The sequence below is a fragment of the Microtus pennsylvanicus genome, chromosome 2 (genome assembly GCF_037038515.1).
Source record: "Microtus pennsylvanicus isolate mMicPen1 chromosome 2, mMicPen1.hap1, whole genome shotgun sequence".
Taxonomy (NCBI): Eukaryota; Metazoa; Chordata; class Mammalia; order Rodentia; family Cricetidae; genus Microtus; species Microtus pennsylvanicus.
In genome coordinates, this window is record NC_134580.1 from 132,722,254 (window position 1) to 132,740,174 (window position 17,921).

Genomic DNA, 17,921 nt, shown 5'->3' on the forward strand with positions numbered 1-17,921 from the left:
TGTGTGGTGTACTGTGTGTGTGTGTGTGTGTGGTGTACTGTGTGTGTGTGTGTGTGGTGTACTGTGTGTGTGTGTGTGTGTGGTGTACTGTGTGTGTGTGTGTGTGTGTGGTGTACTGTGTGTGTGTGTGTGTGTGGTGTACTGTGTGTGTGTGTGTGTGTGGTGTACTGTGTGTGTGTGTGTGTGTGGAGTGGTGTACTGTGTGTGTGTGTGTGGTGTACTGTGTGTGTGTGTGTGTGTGGTGTACTGTGTGTGTGTGTGTGTGTGGTGTACTGTGTGTGTGTGTGGTGTACTGTGTGTGTGTGTGTGTGTGGTGTACTGTGTGTGTGTGTGTGTGTGGTGTACTGTGTGTGTGTGTGTGTGTGGAGTGGTGTACTGTGTGTGTGTGTGTGTGGAGTGGTGTACTGTGTGTGTGTGTGTGGTGTACTGTGTGTGTGTGTGTGTGTGGTGTACTGTGTGTGTGTGTGTGTGTGGTGTACTGTGTGTGTGTGTGTGTGTGGTGTACTGTGTGTGTGTGTGTGTGTGGTGTACTGTGTGTGTGTGTGTGTGTGGAGTGGTGTACTGTGTGTGTGTGTGTGTGTGGAGTGGTGTACTGTGTGTGTGTGTGTGGTGTACTGTGTGTGTGTGTGTGGTGTACTGTGTGTGTGTGTGTGTGTGGTGTACTGTGTGTGTGTGTGTGTGTGGTGTACTGTGTGTGTGTGTGTGTGTGGTGTACTGTGTGTGTGTGTGTGTGTGGTGTACTGTGTGTGTGTGTGTGTGTGGTGTACTGTGTGTGTGTGTGGTGTACTGTGTGTGTGTGTGTGTGGTGTACTGTGTGTGTGTGTGTGTGTGGTGTACTGTGTGTGTGTGTGTGTGTGTGGTGTACTGTGTGTGTGTGTGTGTGTGGTGTACTGTGTGTGTGTGTGTGTGTGGTGTACTGTGTGTGTGTGTGTGTGTGTGGAGTGGTGTACTGTGTGTGTGTGTGTGGTGTACTGTGTGTGTGTGTGTGTGTGGTGTACTGTGTGTGTGTGTGTGTGTGGTGTACTGTGTGTGTGTGTGTGTGTGGTGTACTGTGTGTGTGTGTGTGTGTGGTGTACTGTGTGTGTGTGTGTGTGTGGTGTACTGTGTGTGTGTGTGTGTGTGGAGTGGTGTACTGTGTGTGTGTGTGTGTGGAGTGGTGTACTGTGTGTGTGTGTGTGGTGTACTGTGTGTGTGTGTGTGTGTGGTGTACTGTGTGTGTGTGTGTGTGTGGTGTACTGTGTGTGTGTGTGTGTGTGGTGTACTGTGTGTGTGTGTGTGTGGTGTACTGTGTGTGTGTGTGTGTGTGGTGTACTGTGTGTGTGTGTGTGTGTGGAGTGGTGTACTGTGTGTGTGTGTGTGTGTGGAGTGGTGTACTGTGTGTGTGTGTGTGTGTGTGGTGTACTGTGTGTGTGTGTGTGTGTGGTGTACTGTGTGTGTGTGTGTGTGTGGTGTACTGTGTGTGTGTGTGTGGTGTACTGTGTGTGTGTGTGTGTGGAGTGGTGTACTGTGTGTGTGTGTGTGTGTGTGGAGTGGTGTACTGTGTGTGTGTGTGTTGTGTACTGTGTGTGTGTGTGTGGTGTACTGTGTGTGTGTGTGTGGTGTACTGTGTGTGTGTGTGTGTGTGTGTGGTGTACTGTGTGTGTGTGTGTGGTGTACTGTGTGTGTGTGTGTGTGTGTGGTGTACTGTGTGTGCATATGTGGAAACCAGGGCAGGACAGGATTCCAGTGTCTTCCTCCTTTGCTCTTCACCTTATTCCCTTAGGCAGGGCCTGACACTGAACACGAATCTCGCTTTTGGGGCTGGATCAGCTGACCAGGGAGCTCTCAGGATTCACCTGTCCCCGCCCTCCACCGCTGGGGTTTTCTGCACATGTGCAGGGCCTGGCCGAAGATTCAGACTCAGATCCCATGCTCGTACACTGGACAAGTGCTCTGATCCACTGACTCATCCTCCACGGCTGGGTGTGCAGTCCTTTTTGGACAACGTCCACACAAGCAGAGTCTGCCAGAGCTCGGCAAGATGGCTTCTGCCTGGGTCTCGGCTCCTGGGAGGATGAGACAGGAGGGCTGTTGAAAGGCTGAGCGAGGCCAGGGGGTGGGGGAGCGCCCACCAGGTGTCAGCGATTGGTACTGGAAGGCAGCCCCTGTAGACGTTCCAAGCCTGGCCCCGAACATTTGATGACAATGATGTGCAGGCTCAAAGCAGTAAGTTGCTGTTTCATTAACACAAAGCAAAATAATCCCCACAATCATTTGTCTGCCAGGCCGACCAGCAACCCTCCCAACCATATTCTGCAAAGTAGTGGCATGGCCACTCCCTTGTGACTGATGAGTAAACTGAGGCCCACAGAAGGAGGCCCACAGCCAGTGACAGAAAGAGTTGCTTCTTGTACTGTTAGAGTCTGTGGATACCATGTCAGCGTGTTTTCCACAGCCAGCTGGCCAGTGACCACTCAATGCTGGGCATAGACCAGGCCATGGTTCCTGCCCTCAGGGTGGGAACAGACACACCCAGAACGGGCTTGGGCTGTGCCTCTGTCAGGGCGTGTCTTCAAGCATGTCCTGGAGGACATGGCTCTTACCCAGAATCTTGAAGGCCTGGGAGGGTGGGGAGGTTGGTGATAGGGGTGGGCATTCCGGGTGGTGGTTACCAACTGAGCAAAGGCCTGGCAGGGATGGTTAAAAATAAAGAGCACTCTGAAAGCTCAACAATGAAACCATTGTTGCTGGCCATTGTTTCTGAGAACCTCCAAGCTAGAGGTAGCTCCAGGTGTGGGCTGCATGGGCAGCAGAGCCAACAGCGGTCTCCCTGTCTTCCTGTCCGTGTCCAAACCCACCTTGCCTCTCTGTACCCAGCCTTCTGGGGCTGTGTCGTGTCCAAACCCACCTTGCCTCTCCGTACCCAGCCTTCTGGGGCTGTGTTTTCCTTCTCCAGTTTGCAGGATTTTTGCATTCTGAGCTCAGAGAGATAGCATGCTCTAGGCCACTTATAGATTTGCAAAGCAGTGGCGTTGAGGCCTCAACCCAAGCCTGCGGGTCCAAAGTTTGTGCTTTAGAGCTTTATCGTCTCAGCCCTAGAAACGCCCAGAACTTTCTGGGGGAACTTCTGGCAATGGTTTTAGTGATATGCTGGCAAATATTTAACAACCAACTCTCTGGAAGAAAAAGAAACTAAGGCATGGTTTGTCAAATTTCTCTACTTTCGAGTAGAACATACTTCCTTGGAGGCCGATGCCAGGTGACCAATCTGACATCACTAATTGTGATACTGGGAAGGACAACGGTCACTCAGTTCTTGCAAGCCGCTGAGAACCAGCTTCAGCACCTCACCGGAGAGTATCCACCCTTCCCCCAGCCCACTGTGGCCAGTAAAGGCCATTAGACAAGACTTGGGCAGGGAAGAGGGCGGAGAAACCTGCTCCTCCAGCTAGGGCTTGCCGAGGGGAGACCTGGGAAACAGCCGTTAATCTTTAAGCAAGCCTTGCAAACGGGAGTGGCTAGTTTGCCTGTTGTTCCTGAGGAACCCTGAGTAGTCCCATCCCCTCTTCGGGCCTAGGTGGGCTACCCTGGCGGCTCGGCAGCGCAGCCTTCGGTTCTTTGGTCTCGTCCACTCCCGCTTCACGACGGGAGGGGGCTGGAACAGGAAGCTGATGGACTGAAAGGAGCCCTGAGGCACCTGGCCTAGATGTGAACTCAGATCAGCCTGACTCAAAGTTTTGCTTCTTCCTGGCCTTCTGGGAGACAGATTGTACCCTGAGGCCGGAACAACTTACCTTCAAGAAGGACGGGAACCTGCCCTTCGTAAGGATTTCTGTTAGGAGAAGCCCAGGCCTGGTGCCACATCACCTGGTTGGGTCTCAGTTGCCCATCTGTGAGACGGAAGCACTTTCAAGCAAAGAAGATAGCTAGTCAGACCCATTCTAGAGGGAAAAGGAGGAGTCAAAGGTGGACCCCCTCAATACCCCCCCCCCCAAGAAGCAGCCTTAGAACCTGGGCAGGGACTGTAGTGTGTGTCAGGGGGTGGTGTTTGAGACCAACCTGAAGCCATATCCCTCCCCCCCCCGCCCCCGTCCCATTTTCCTTCTCTACTTCCTGTCCAGTTGGTCCTGCTGTCCTTAGTGGCTGGCTACCTGCACACTATCCCCCAGATGTGCATGGTCTCCAGATGCACTAGAAATGAATTTAGTCTTGGCCTGATGCTTGCAGTCCCTGTCTTACTGAGGCAGAGGCTGGAGGTGGTCACAAGTTCAAGGCCAAGCTGGGACACGTAGTGAGCCCGTTTCGCCTCTTGATACATTGGAATAATGCTGCCTCTTCTCCTTACTCCGTCCGTCTGGTCCCGGTCTCCAGTTAAAGACACTCAGGTCAAGGTTTAGCCAGTGCCTCAGTTTTCGTGTCTGGAAGGTAGTGCTAGCTACCGGTGCGTAGCTCAGGTAGCTAGGGTGGAACCCTAACGTGCTCCCCAGGCGGCCGAGGTGGGCGCGTGGCGTGGAGGGCGCTCCCGCCGACGGAGCTGCGCGGAGGGGGCTGGGTGCGGGAGGCGCGGGCCCGGCTCGCGCAGCAGGTCCCCGGGGTCGCCGGCGGGGCCCGGGTCCGCGCTTCCTCCTTTCTCCGGCTCGCCGCGGCCGCGGCCCCTCCTCCCGCGCGCTCCCTCCCCCTCGCCGCTGCTGCCGCCGCCGCCGCCGCCTCCTCCCTTTCTCTAGGTCTGTCTTTCCCGGCCCGGAATCTACCCGGCCGCCCCGCCGGAGCGGCCAGGCCGCCGCCCGCCAGCGCCGCGCGCCCCGCCGGGGTCCGCCCGGGCGCGTCCGGAGCCCGCGGCCGCCGCGCAGGTGAGCGCCCCCGCCCCGCCGGCCCCGCGCCCCGCTGTGGGCTCCCGCCCTGCCCACTCCCCGCCGCGGCCCGCGACCTGCCCGCCGCGGCCTTTTGTTGGGATGCGCGGGGGAAGCCGGGAGGGGCGCGGGGGGCACCGGCGCGTGGGGACCCTCGGTCGCGGAGTCCCCGGCCCGGCTAGGCCACATCTGAAAACCGGGCCGATCGGCGCCGCCCGCGACCGCGGCTTGCGGGGCCCAACGCCCCCGGCCCGGAGTGGGGGGTGGGGGTGGGGTGGGCGCTGGGGACTGGACGCCTTGCCGGTCACACGACCCAAGGAGGTCTCGGGGCCTCGGTTAGGGCCTGGTGCTCCTGGCCTGGAAGAGACTGGGCCACTCTGCCCTCGGGGCCCCCCCAGCCCCCTGTCTCGCCCCTGCTTAGGCCCAGCGACCGGCCGGCTCAGAAGTTGGCCAAAGTTTTGGGGTTTCACTACTACCGCTAGGTCCACTTGCCCACCCGGGCAGGTACTGGAGGTGAGTTTGTGTACCCTGCTAGGACCACCACTTGTCATGCTGTGTGTCTTGGGGACAACTACCTTCGCTCTCTGAGCCCAGGCCCTCCTCAGTGATGGGTGGTCCTGGCCAGGCTGAAGGGTGGAGTGCACAGAGAGGACTCACCCCTGGTAACCCTTAAACCTCTAGGGTATTCAGAGGACGGAAAGTGGACAGAGGCGTGTGAGGCTTATGGGGTCCTGAACAAGGTCTTCCCAGCCCCACAAACTGCCCAATAAAGGCAATGGTGATGGGTTCACCTGGGTGGAAGTCAGGTTCAGTTTCCAAGGCGGGCATGGGGGCTCTTTCCTGACCTGTGACTCCAGGTATCTAAGTTTCTTGTTTTTCTGCATGATCTGAGCCGGGGCTGCTCCTTGGACCTGTCCCATCAGCGACAGGGTCCTCGGGTGACTATTCCCTGCACTTCCGGAGCTAAGGCGTTGTCATACATGCGGGGGAGGGGCTCAGTAAATGATCTGGAGCTTACACGAGATGGCTGGGGTGCTTGTGACAGCCACCAGCTGAAGAGGGTAACTCTACCTCAAAGGGTGCCCTAGAGCCCCTTCAGAAAGAAACAGCGGAACATCCTCCAGCCGCTCAAAGCTGGGTGAACATAGTCCGCTTTGGGTTCCCTTTGGCCTCAGCCCTGTCAGGGAGGAATGGGCAGGTGGGATGTGAGGGAGCTCAGTGGTAGAGCACAGGTTGCGTGTCCAAGGCCCTGGTGCTCGCCGCAGCACCACAGGACGGCCAGGTAGATCAGATGGAGCCGTGATGACCAACCAGAGCTGCTGAAGTCCACTGAACTCCTGGGGCTAGCCCAGTCGGCAGCGGGAACCGGAGCCTAGACGGCAGAGGAGCTGGCTGGCTGCCCTTTAACCTGCAGTTGACAATGAAGGCTGGGAGGTGAGGGGGGTCAGGCATAAAGCACTGTTGGAAAAAGCTTCTCCCATATCACCCCCACCTGGCGGAGTCATAAGTCCCTACTGGAGACGGGGTGTGTCCCAGTGAGGCGGCCTTTCCACAAGGGGAAGTGACTTATAGCGTGTCACCTCTCTCAGCTGACTGCCTGCCTACATCCTGGGGTCCACACTGAGAGTGAGTGCCAGGAGCATCACTATCTCATGCTCATCCTTGTCCTTTCAGCCTTAGGGCTACCCTATCTCTCCCACCCCATCCTCTTCTGTTCCCTGTTGTGTTCCTTTCTCCCAGCCCTCCACCAGTCTGTGTCCTCCAAGCTCCAGGATCTAGGGAGGACTCAGTTAAATGATTTTTGTCCCTGCTATCCATCTGGTCCTCGACGGTTTCTGATTGTACATTGAGCACTTACTATGTGCCAGGGCCCGTGAGCTTTGTTGAGCAGCTTTGTGGTTGGAGGACCAGCCGGCTTCCTGGAGGAGGGAGGGGCTTGAGCTGGAGGAAGCAGTGGCCAGCTGGTCAAGAGTGCAAGTGGGCCAGCCTTCTTCCTCTCTGCGCAGAAGGTCATCTGCCTGGAGACTTACTGGGAAACTGTGAACGGGTCCTTGGCTCCTAGAAACTGGAGTATGGAGGACAAGCCAAGTGACCAGATAAATGAGTATCTATAATCATGGCTGTGATAAGGCCAAGGTCTGGGGAACAGAGGGATCTTGAAGGAAGAGTGTAGGAGGTACCTGGGCATGAAGCTAGGGAGGGGTGTGTGCAGAGCCCTGAGGTGTTGGGGGGAGTTGTATGCCTGTTGTGGAGAAACAAGGGGAGAGCTCTGAGAGAGGACGGACCAACAGGGCCTGCTATCAGTAGGGCTGGTCTCTGTGAGGGGTCCCTCGAAGCCTTGAGAAGGATCTTGACCTCCATTTTTACACAGGGAGTTGTGCAAAGCAGCTCAAGCTGGAGGCCAACACACAGAGCTAGTGGAATAGGTGTGGAGGCTGGCCTCCAGTATTCTGTGGGGGCCCGATCAGATCTTAAGAAGCTGGGGCTTTGAAGGTATAGTAGGAGTTCATTCAACCCATGAAGTCAGAGGCGGTGAGATCCAGGGATCAGGAAGCACAGTGTAGTGTGGGGGAAGCTTGGGAGAGAGCTGCAGGGCAGGGATAGTCAGCCAGGAAACTGGAGATCATGTGTGTGCGTCTGATAGGCCTGAGTTCAAGTTCTGGCTGCTGACCGTCCCATTTGCTGTGTGTCTTTGGGTCTTTCACTGTATCTTCCTGAGACTTGGTTTCTTCACAGAAAAGGAGGCCAACCATCTCTCTCTTTCCAGTTAGGGTTAAGAGAAGGTTCTGTGCCTAGCAAAATGGGACCCTTGGGCTGTGTGTAGCATTGGGAAGTCCATTGGTATCTCCGGGCTCAGTCTGGCCATCTGTGTGGCCATGGCCTTGAGTGGATGATGGCAATGGGTCTGAAGGTCGGTCCCAGTTTGGGCAGAACTTGTCTAGAGGAGGATGTTGATAGGAAAAGCCAGCAGTGCTGGGTGACCGTGAGCCTGCACTCTCTGAGCCAGAAAGCCGCGCTGGGGGTTGTGCCCCTGAGATGGTCTAGTCTAGCTTTCTGGATGTACACTGTTAAGACCGAGAGAGCAAAGGCCACTTGCCTAGGGTTTCCCAGGTGACAGCCCAGGATGGGCTGTAGGATTCTGAATCCACATTCAGCACTGGTGCTGCTGGAGTCTCGGAACTCTGTAGAGGCCCCCTGTGAGCTACAACATGGTCCTCCTGTCCCCTCCGTGGTCCTCCTGTCCCTCCGTGGTCTTCCTGTCCCCTCCGTGGTTCTCCTGTCCCTCCGTGGTCCACCTGTCCCTTCGTGGTCCTCCTGTCCCTCCGTGGTTTTCCTGTCCCTCCGTGGTCCACCTGTCCCTTCGTGGTCCTCCTGTCCCTCCATGGTCTTCCTGTCCCTCCGTGGTCCACCTGTCCCTTCGTGGTCCTCCTGTCCCTCCGTGGTCTTCCTGTCCCTCCGTGGTCCTCCTGTCCCTCCGTGGTCTTCCTGTCCCCTCTGTGGTCCTCCTGTCCCTCCGTGGTCCTCCTGTCCCTTCGTGGTCCTCCTGTCCCTCCGTGGTCTTCCTGTCCCCTCTGTGATCCTCCTGTCCCTCCGTGGTCCTCCTGTCCCTCCTTGGTCCTCTTATCCCTTCGTGGTCCTCCTGTCCCTCCGTGGTCCTCCTGTCCCTCCATGGTCTTCCTGTCCCCTCTGTGGTCCTCATGTCCCTCCGTGGTCCTCCTGTCCCTCCGTGGTCCTCCTGTCCCTCCGTGGTCCTCCTGTCCCCTCTGTGGTCCTCCTGTCCCTCCGTGGTCTTCCTGTCCCTCCATGGTCCTCCTGTCCCTCCGTGGTCCTCCAGACTTCACAGCCCTTTGTGCCTCCTATGTACATTAACTTCCCCGGGGGTGGGGGGAACCTCTCTGACTTTCTGGGGAGAAACCATCACCTTTGAGGGGGTCTCAGTTTCTTCATCCATAAAGTAGGGCTGATTCATGGCTCCCTGGCTGTCCCAAGAGGATGAGCATGGAGTACATAATGCGTTCAGGGCAGGTTAGAGACAGACATGGGCTAAAATCATACCTCCTAGTAACTGGTCCCAGTCCTGTGACTTGAGGCTGAAACTGTATAATGGGCTTGCAGCTGGCAGGGACAAGGAGAGGCTGGGATCCCACAGACCCTCCCTGGAGTCGGCTCTGCCTCAGGAGACCTGTTGCTCAAGGCCTCATTCTACTGGTAAGCCCAGAGTCAAATCACAGACTCTTTGCTAGAGTAATTGTAAGTAGCTTAATCTACTGATGTTTAGTGTATGTTCTATATATTTTCTCTTCTCTGGCTCAGACACGAAGCCCTGACTCCTGTTCCACAAGCCGAAGTGCTGTGCTGAGAAGCATTCTAACATCCAATTTTGGCTTCATGGGAAGCAGTGCTGTGATAAATTAGTAATGTCTGCTCTGGGTAGAAGCTTAGCAAGCATGGTGTGTGTGCTATGAGTTTGTCATTCCTGATCTATCCAGACCTTCTCCTTCACTGTGTGTGTGTGGGGGGGGGGGGGTGAAGGAGAAAGACCCAGGGCAAGTTAGCCAAGCTAGGAAGAAAATGCTAATGTCTTTTTTTTTTTTTGGTGTATGTCTGTCCCCCCTAGCCAGCCTGCTCATGACTTCAACACTGTCAGATGGCCTGACTAGAGAGAGGGCTAGGCATTTAGGGAGAATCCCAGAGCAGGAAGCCAGAACCCCCATCTCTCCGACTCATTGCTGTGGGACTTGGGACGAGTGACTTCCCCTAGGACTACTCAAAGGATTTCTAGAAAGGAGAAGTGAGAAGAAATTAGAAGACTGTGGTGTTTCTCTTCCTGTTCTGCCCTCGGTGTCTTCCCGTGCTTGAGAACCCGAGACAGGTTGATTGGGGCAGGGACTGTCTGCCAACTATTGGTGATGGTGGACATGGGTCCTTAGGCGTCCTTGGGCCTGCTGGACTGTGCAGCCAGCACTGTCAAATTTGACACTGGGGGTTGGAAACAGGGCCGGGGTGGCACCAAGAGGCACGGCCGTCTTGCTGGAGTCCGATAGTGTTCCTCAGGTCACTCTGCCCACTTGTGGCCTCCATTTGACTTTATCTGATATCAGTATCCACGCACTACGTTCTCCAGAGCTGGAGCACAGCAGGGTGACCCACTATCTCTGTTCCTTATCCTGGAGTGGGTGGAACTTTTTTTTAAAATTTATTTATTAAAGATTTCTGTCTCTTCCCCGCCGCCGCCTCCCATTTCCCTCCCCCTCCCCCAATCAAGTCCCCCTCCCAAAGAGAGATCAGGGTTCCCTGCCCTGTGGGAAGTCCAAGGAAGTGGGTGGAACTTTTATTCCTATTACGAGTAGGGGCTCTGAGAAGCAAAGGACCGTGGCGTGAAATGTGAGCATGGACTTGTGGTGTCTCGGTGATTGTGGGTGTCTGATCCTGGTGAGTGTCCCCAGTGTGGCTGACATCTTTCTTAGGGAGATTATGGGTTCAGTGACTTCCTGGGGGTTCATGTAACTGTGGCTGGTGAGTATTGGATAGGCCAGGTACCCGATCTTTTGGCAGTAGTGAGGCCTAGGGAGGCAGTTGACTCTGGGTTTGAATCCTGGCATAGTGGTCTGCTTGTTACATCTGCTTGTGGGAAAAATGACTGCTCTGTGCCTCAGTTTCACCCATCTGTGTAGCTCTAGTATAGCTATGAGAAGGTGGCCTGACTGTCAGGCATGCTAGTGTTTGTCCAGTGTTTGGGCCCAGGGCCCACTCAAGGTGTTTTGAAGCTGTGAGGGAAGTCGATTCTGTGGTGAGGCAGAAGGGCAAATTGATCTGGGAGCCCTCAGGGCTGGCACCGGCCACCTTGGACTCTGGTTGCCCTGCCCTGAACATCTAGGAAGGATTGCATTGGTTGGAACCTGCCAGCTCCATCTAGCTACTCTGAGGCAAGCTCCTGCCTCTTCCTGCTGCTCCTAGGACTTGATCACATATCTGTCCCATGACCTCTAGTGCCCAAGATTCCCCTGACTTGTGGGCCCTCCCTAGGAGGTATCTGCCATCTGGGCAGCGGGTTCTCCACATGCTGGTCCACATGGCCTGGGTACAGCTGTACTTTCCTTGTGGTGGCAAGGAGAGGCTCAGAGAAGGGTCTGAGCTCTGCGGAGCTCCTGGAGATGTTGCCTGTGGGGACCGAGTTCCTTCCTCAGCAGGAACCTCCCTTCTTCCATGTGTCTCTGTTGTTGTTTACCCTGCAGGAGCTTTGAGCCACTGGCTGGTGTCATATTTACTACATAGTTGGGTGTCCATGTCTTTGCCTGTACAGGTCCTCCACTCCTGTGAAGGTCCCCTATTCCTGTTTTTTTTTTTTTTTTTTTTTTTTTGGTTTTTCGAGACAGGGTTTCTCTGTGGCTTTGGAGCCTGTCCTGGAACTAGCTCTGTAGACCAGGCTGGTCTCGAACTCACAGAGATCCGCCTGCCTCTGCCTCCCTAGTGCTGGGATTAAAGGTGTGCGCCACCATCGCCCGGCTCCCCTATTCTTTTATTGGGCAGGTGTGTGTGTGTGTGAGAGAGAGACAGAGACAGAGACAGAGAGAGAGTCTTGCTATATATATAGCCCAGGCTGTCTTGGAACTCATTTTGTAGCCCAAACTGGCATCAGTAATCCTCCTGCCTCAGTTTTCTGAGGGTTGGAATAATAGGATCCAGCATACACTGGGCTAGGCCTCCGGTAGCTGACATATCTCTGGCTCTCCCTGAGCCTCCTCTACCCTTTCTCCTGCTGTCTTTCAAGACTCCAGCTCTGTCTGTAGGTGGCAAGTACTGACTCAAGGCTGGTTTTCTCTCCCTCTAGGGAAATGTGTGGTAATTATCACTCCCAACAGTATAGCACTTTACAGTTTGTATGTAGTTACCTGTGTGCCCCAGCAGCACTGTGAGGGAGATAGAACCCAGTGAGCACCTTCATTTGACAGAGAGGAAACTGGTCTCAGCTGGGGCAGCTAGGATACTCCCTTGCTTCTGAGTCTTTTTTTTTTTTTTTTTGGTTTTTCGAGACAGGTTTCTGTGTGGTTTTGGAACCTGTCCTGGAACTAGCTCTTGTACACCAGGCTGGTCTCGAACTCACAGAGATCCACCTGCCTCTGCCTCCCGAGTGCTGGGATTAAAGGCATGCGCCTTGTGTCTGCCTTTCCTGTGAGTTCCTAAGTGGATCAGAGAGGTGAAATGACTTCCCTGGGGTCACATAGCACTGAAAGGGTAATGCTGGGAGGTTCCTTCTAAGTATTCAGTGGCCAGGCTGTGCCCTGTGGACTTTGTTCTGAGCTGTACCTAGTCCCCAAGGGAGGCTGAAGCCAGCCCTGTTCCACCTGCCTCTGCTGGGGGCCTAGGAAAATAGCTTCTTCCTTGTCCGTGTCTGCGTCAGGAGGCAGCAGCTTTTCCTCTTGGCTCAGCTGGAAGATCACAAGCTCCTTCTCTTTAAATATCTCACAGCTTTAGGAAGTTTTGCCTCAGTGGTCGAGGTCGAGGATCAGGAAGGGAAAATTGTCCCAGGCAGAGGATGGTGTGGTCAAAGGCTTGCAGGCGGGGCAGCCTAGGATCTGGGGGGGGTGTTTATAAGTAGAGTGGGTCCCCACTGCAAGATTTGCCTCCTGCTCCCCACCCCCACCCCTCCAGGTGTTCTAAAAGCCCGGAACCAGATGAGCCACCGTTCTATTTGGGGACAATTCTCCTGTTCCCATTTCTATCCTGTGCCCTAGTTTTAGAAGCAATGTGGGTTTGGTTACCAGTTGGCCACTTGCAGGCAGCTCCCCCTCCATCCACTCTGCCCACACCTTAGATCCATGGGCATCATGGCCAGAACAAGCCTTGCCTGCCTTTGGGGCTGTCTGGATGATTAGCAACTGATGATGTCTGAGCCAGTGATGGGGTGCACATCTGGCGGGGGAGGGGGCACAGGAGGCTGCTCCCAGGCTCTGAGAGGAGATGCTCTTTAGAGGACAGGACAACATGGTCAGTGTTGGGAATTGATCTGGGACTCTCTGGAAACAGTGCTCTGGGGAGCTAAGTACAGACCCCGATGGTTGCCTCTGCTGTGAGCTCGGTACCACAGAAATGATGGCAGCCTGACTATGCCAGGAGGGCTTCCCGGAAGTGACACCCAGGACTTAAAGGGTGAGCAAGAGGTGATGAGAGAGAGAAGAGTGAGGGCATGCTAGACAGAGAGAGCCCAGCAGCTAAAGTGTGTATATGTAGTGTAGCGTGTGTATATCCGTGAGCGTGTGTGTGTGTGTGTGTGTGTGTGTGTGTGTGTGTGTGTGTATGTGTAGCCTGGGGCTGTGGTCATGTATAGGTACTAAGAACGGGCCCTCGACCATCTGGTGCACTCAGACTTTGCTGTCTTGAGTGATGGGAGCAGGGCAGGCATAGGTGGCGGAGGGCAGAGGAAGATGAAGTGGGGCTGGGGTTCAAAACAGGGATCAAAGCCCTGGGTGGAGGACAGAGGCCAGTCTGAGAGGAAGCCTGACAGGGGCTGCTGGTGCAGTGTGCGAACTCCTGGACCTGGTGCCCTCTGTAGACACCCCAAGCACACAGTGAAGTGATTACACACAGCTTGTGAGGTGGGAGGCCCCCGGGGACATGGATGTGCCCAGTTCTGTGGGTCATGCCAGGCTCATGCAGTGTGGCCTTGTTGCAGTGGCACAGGGAACCCTGCTGAGTGGTTCCATCCAGGAATAGTAAGAGCCTGGGTGGGTGGGGGGCAGGGAGGACTGCCACAGTCCCCTCTCACAGCATCTCTTGGTCACACTGCCCTTCAGGAAATAGGGGGATCCTCTGGTGGGTTCCACAGGCACCTGGGGTGGGCTCTGATCCAGGTCCCAGGCTTCATCCTTTTGGGTGAGCCTCCCAAGACACAGTCTACCCTCTCTTGAGCTCGCCATGGTCTGAGAACTATCTACTGTGGGACCCAACAGGCCTGGCTTTGAAGCCTCATTTTGATTCCGGCTGAGAGAGCTTAGCTAAGTGATTTTGCCTTCCTGAGCCTCAGTTTCTCCCCCAACAGAAACGGAGGCTCTCCTTTGAAGGGCTGTGTCCAGTGTTGCAGAGTGCCGGGAGAACCTGGCTCAGAGCCGAGGCCTTGCTGAGCTGCCAAGGGGCAGTTTCCGGACGCCCTAGGCTCTCAGTTCCAAGGACAAAGCCCCTTTGTGGGGAGACAGATGGAGCCTGGGATCCCCCTCCCTGGGAAGCAGGGCTGTCTGCTCCTCCTCTACACTCCATCCCCTGGGAGAAGGAGCTTTCTGAGGCCAAGAGTGGGAACCCGGTGGGTTGCACATCCTGGCCGTTCTGGCTGGGGAGCCCAGTGTCTCTTCCCTGTCCTGACCATTTCTCAGGTCAGGCATCCCTGGCAAATCCCGAGCCTACTGTGGGCGCCCTGTGCATCTGTCCTTCCATCTACTCTCATCCTCCAGTTCACCCATTCATCTTCCCATCTGCCCGTCTTCCTTCCTCCCTCTACCCCGGGAACCAGGCTGGCCTTGACTTGACCGTACAGAGATCCGCCTGTCTCTGCCTCTCGAGTGCTGGGATTAAAGGCGTGTGTCACCACCACCCGGCACTATGCGCAGGTTTTAATACAACACTTACGACCAAACAGCCGGCTGTGAGGGAGTAGACGTGGCCCTGCCATCATTTAGAGATTGCTGTCATCAGAGAAAAGAGTTGGGCCAGGAGAGAGAAATGGAGGGCCTTAGGCAGGGTTGCGGGACCCTTATATCCCCTGAAAAGATCTCTTTTGAACCGAGGCTGGAGTTGGCTGGGATGCTGCTACTGAAATGCCTATTGGAGTAGGCGACATGGGTTCTGAAGACTCAGAGAGAGTGAGGGAGTGAGGCTTGTGTGCATGGGTGTGTGTGTGTGTGTGTGTGTGTGTGTGTGTGTGTGTGTGTGGAGTAAACTCAGGGCAAAGAGAACGGCCAGGGCAGGGGCGCTGTGGCAGGAACATGCTGTTTCCAGGGAAGGGAGAGCTATTGACCTGTACACTAGAGGGAAATGGGGGGAAGGGTAGGGCTGGTGTGGGGACCAGTGGATTTCTGAGACCCCTGAAAAGACTTGGTCTTTCCTTTAGGGTGGGGCCTTGGTAAGGTCAGGGCTGAAGGATTTAGATCCGTGTTTCGCAGATGCTTTCTGCCCCAGTGGTGGTGCACGAGAGAAGGAACAAAAGTGTTGGGAGCTGAAGCTGACAAGGTTTGGGCAGGGCTGGGTTTGGACTGTTAAGGCCTAGGGAACCTATGGCTTTAGAAAATACAGACCTAGGTCCTCAAATCCCTGCCAGTGATCTTAAAGTATACCCGTTTCTTGTCTTGGGAAGTGGAGATGGCTCAGTATCCCTCTAGGCTGGGGAGAGCTTGACTCCATCCTGCTGTGTGTATTGGGTCTCAGTTTCTTCTCTTGTTAAAGTCTCTCCCTCGGTCACTGCAAGAGTCTGGGGCGTGAGGGCCTGCGCATCCACTGCTGGACTTCGGAGCAAGGTGGAGTTTCTTGTAGATATCTCAGCACCTTGGGTTGACGGTTCCTGGAATCAGAGTCCAAGGCCTCTTCACACAGCGGGAAGCAGCTCAGAAGGGCACCACGGTTCACAGAAGGCCTAGCCTTGCGGAGCAGGCCAGCGTTCTGAGCTGGGTCATTTAGCTGCCTGCCTCCAGGGCCCAGCTCACCCTGTCCTGTGCAGGCTCCGCTCACTTCCAGGCCTTGGCCTCCTTTATCCTAGAAGCTGCATTTCCAGATTCTTAAGATTGCAACATAGTATTGTCATCTATATCTCGTGCACCAGGGACTCTAGAGTAGCAAAAGTGAAACAAATGGGGGAAATCTTGTTTCAGGCAAGTTACAACTATGTGTTAGGTTGCGTTCCTAGCTGGCCTGGGGTGCTGTGGCCTCAAGGCTGCAGGGTGGACACTTTGGATTTCCTGGCTTAGGACACAGCCTAGTGGGCACAGGTCAGGGACTGAAGTCCAGAAGACAGTAGCAGGGACTACTCATTCTACACCAGGTTTGCTGTGTGAGCTTCATTTTCCACTTGCATAGCTTGTATCTTCCCAGGCTGCAGGTCCAGGGTCCAAAAGCACCCCCTCTACCTTTGCCAGGGCCAGCTGGAGACTGCAGGCACTCTGCCCAGTGGCACTGGCGGAGCTGGTTTGAGGCTTGACAGCCCCTAGCATGCTTGTACTGAGAATGCAGGACCAGACATGTTCTGACTGCTGTGGCCCTTGGATCTGCCTGCTCCCCCGCCCCCATGCACCCTCTCTCACTCCTGCTCACTCCTTACTCACTTGGCAGACACCGTCCCCCACCTCCCATCCAGTTCCTGGCCCAGGCCTGTGCTGGGTGGGGCCCGGGACTAGAGTTGCTTTATGTTTTACATTGCCTGTGTAAGTCGGGTGATCAGAGTCTCTGCTGGGAGCTCGTGCAGTGCAGGATGCGGGGAGACCTGGGGCTGGGGCTCAGCTTCTGGAATGAATAGACCTATGGTTTAGGCTACCTCTTCTTCCTGGGAGGTTCTAGGTGGGGCCCATCCATATCCCTAACTACCCAGTCCCCCGCTGTCCATTTACTGTCTATCCACTCATCTACCCTCCACCCTGTCATCTTCCATCCATCTGTCCATCTGTCCACCTACCTAGCCGTCTTCACCCATCCATCTACCAGTCCATCCTTCTTCCTATCTGTCCATGTATCCACCTACCATCCATCCACCCGTGCATGCACCCATCATCCGTCCATCCACGCATCCATCCATCCACCCGTGCATGCATCCATCATCTGTCCATCCATGCATCCATCCATCCACCCGTGCATGCATCCATCATCCGTCCATCCATGCATCCATCCATCCACCCATGCATGCATCCATGATCCATCCATCATCCATCCATCCAATTATCCATCAACCATCCATCCACGCGTCCGGCCGTCATCCGGCCGTGTACACTGGGCACTTCTTTGCCCTGGAAAGTGTTCTGGAAGCTGGAGACACATTAGAGAAGCAGCTGGACACAAGCCCCGCCTTTGGGGTTTGTCAACCCTCAGGGTGGCCAGAAAAGTAGCAAATAAGGGATCAGTGTGCATGGTCTGCTAGAGGGAGCCCAGTGCTGTGGGCTCCACACATACACCAGGGAGTGGATCTGGGTGGGCAGCCAGGATGGTGCCCACACTGAAAGACTGGCTGGCACTGGGAGCTCTCAGGGAGGGAATGCCAGTGCAAAGGCCCTGAGACAGGGGCATGCCTGGAGTGTTAGAGCAACATCAAGAGTCTGAGGAACAGGGTGAGAAAGGGGAGAATGGGGGACGGAGTCGGGTGCCCAGGGTGGGGTGGGGCTCAGTACCTGTTGGTGAGGAGCAGACGTTGTCTTTTGTAGTTCTCGGGTACTGAGTACCGGAGTACTCAGGCATTGTTCACTATTTAGTGTAGCATCTTCTGTATCGAGGAGCCCTAGCAGAGCGCTTGGCCCCTCCCCTTCCTGGCTCTCCCTTGTGTCATGCAAGAGTCCATTTCCAGTGTCCCACGTCCAGTGTATTTCTGCACAGCTACGGATCTGTAAGCTGCCCAAAGCCTACCATTTCTTTCTACCAGCGGCCCCCTCTTCCCTCTGGGGAGTTTTCACCAGTTTGCTGGTGAGGTTGATGTGGGTCATATGGGCAGCTTCCCTGCTGTGCTGAGTGGCCACACAACCCCAGGGCCTAGCGCTCAGTAGGTTCCCTACACAGTAGCCATGGCTGTGATGGGCCGTCGATACGCAGAGCGTGCTTGCTGGGCACTGGGTCCTGTTCTCAGGGCTTTACAGACAGGAACTTACTTTATTCTCGTGGCCATTCTTTAAAGTAGGCTGTTTGTGTCCTCTAATTATATAGGAGAGGAAACAGGCGCAGAGAGGTCGAGAAGCTGTGCCAAGGTCACACAGTAAGAAAGGGCTGAAGCTGTGTTTTGAACCAAGGTGGTTCTGCTCTTAATCCTCACGTTGAGGAAGGGCTTTGTTAGCCCAGATAAAGAGGGGTTCCTCTTTTCTTTTCAGCTGGGTTAGGATAGGTGAGGTTGGGGGATTGGCCCCTGAGGAGGGA

The 17,921-nt window shown here is 55.3% G+C and overlaps 1 protein-coding gene across 10 annotated transcripts in view; it reads left to right on the forward strand.

Annotated features, from left to right (window-relative positions):
• Positions 1–4,690: 4,690 nt before the first annotated feature.
• Src (SRC proto-oncogene, non-receptor tyrosine kinase) overlaps positions 4,691–17,921 on the forward strand; it is a 46,739-nt gene continuing 33,508 nt past the window's right edge. For 4 of the 10 annotated variants that reach the window (XM_075962827.1, XM_075962831.1, XM_075962835.1 and 1 more), the window contains exon 1: positions 4,691–4,829. The gene's annotated coding sequence lies outside the window, so the exon portion shown is untranslated. Of the gene's footprint in view, positions 4,830–5,142; positions 5,343–12,664; positions 12,981–17,921 lie in introns of those variants that run through there. The other 6 variants (XM_075962830.1, XM_075962837.1, XM_075962836.1 and 3 more) reach the window with 6 other exon arrangements.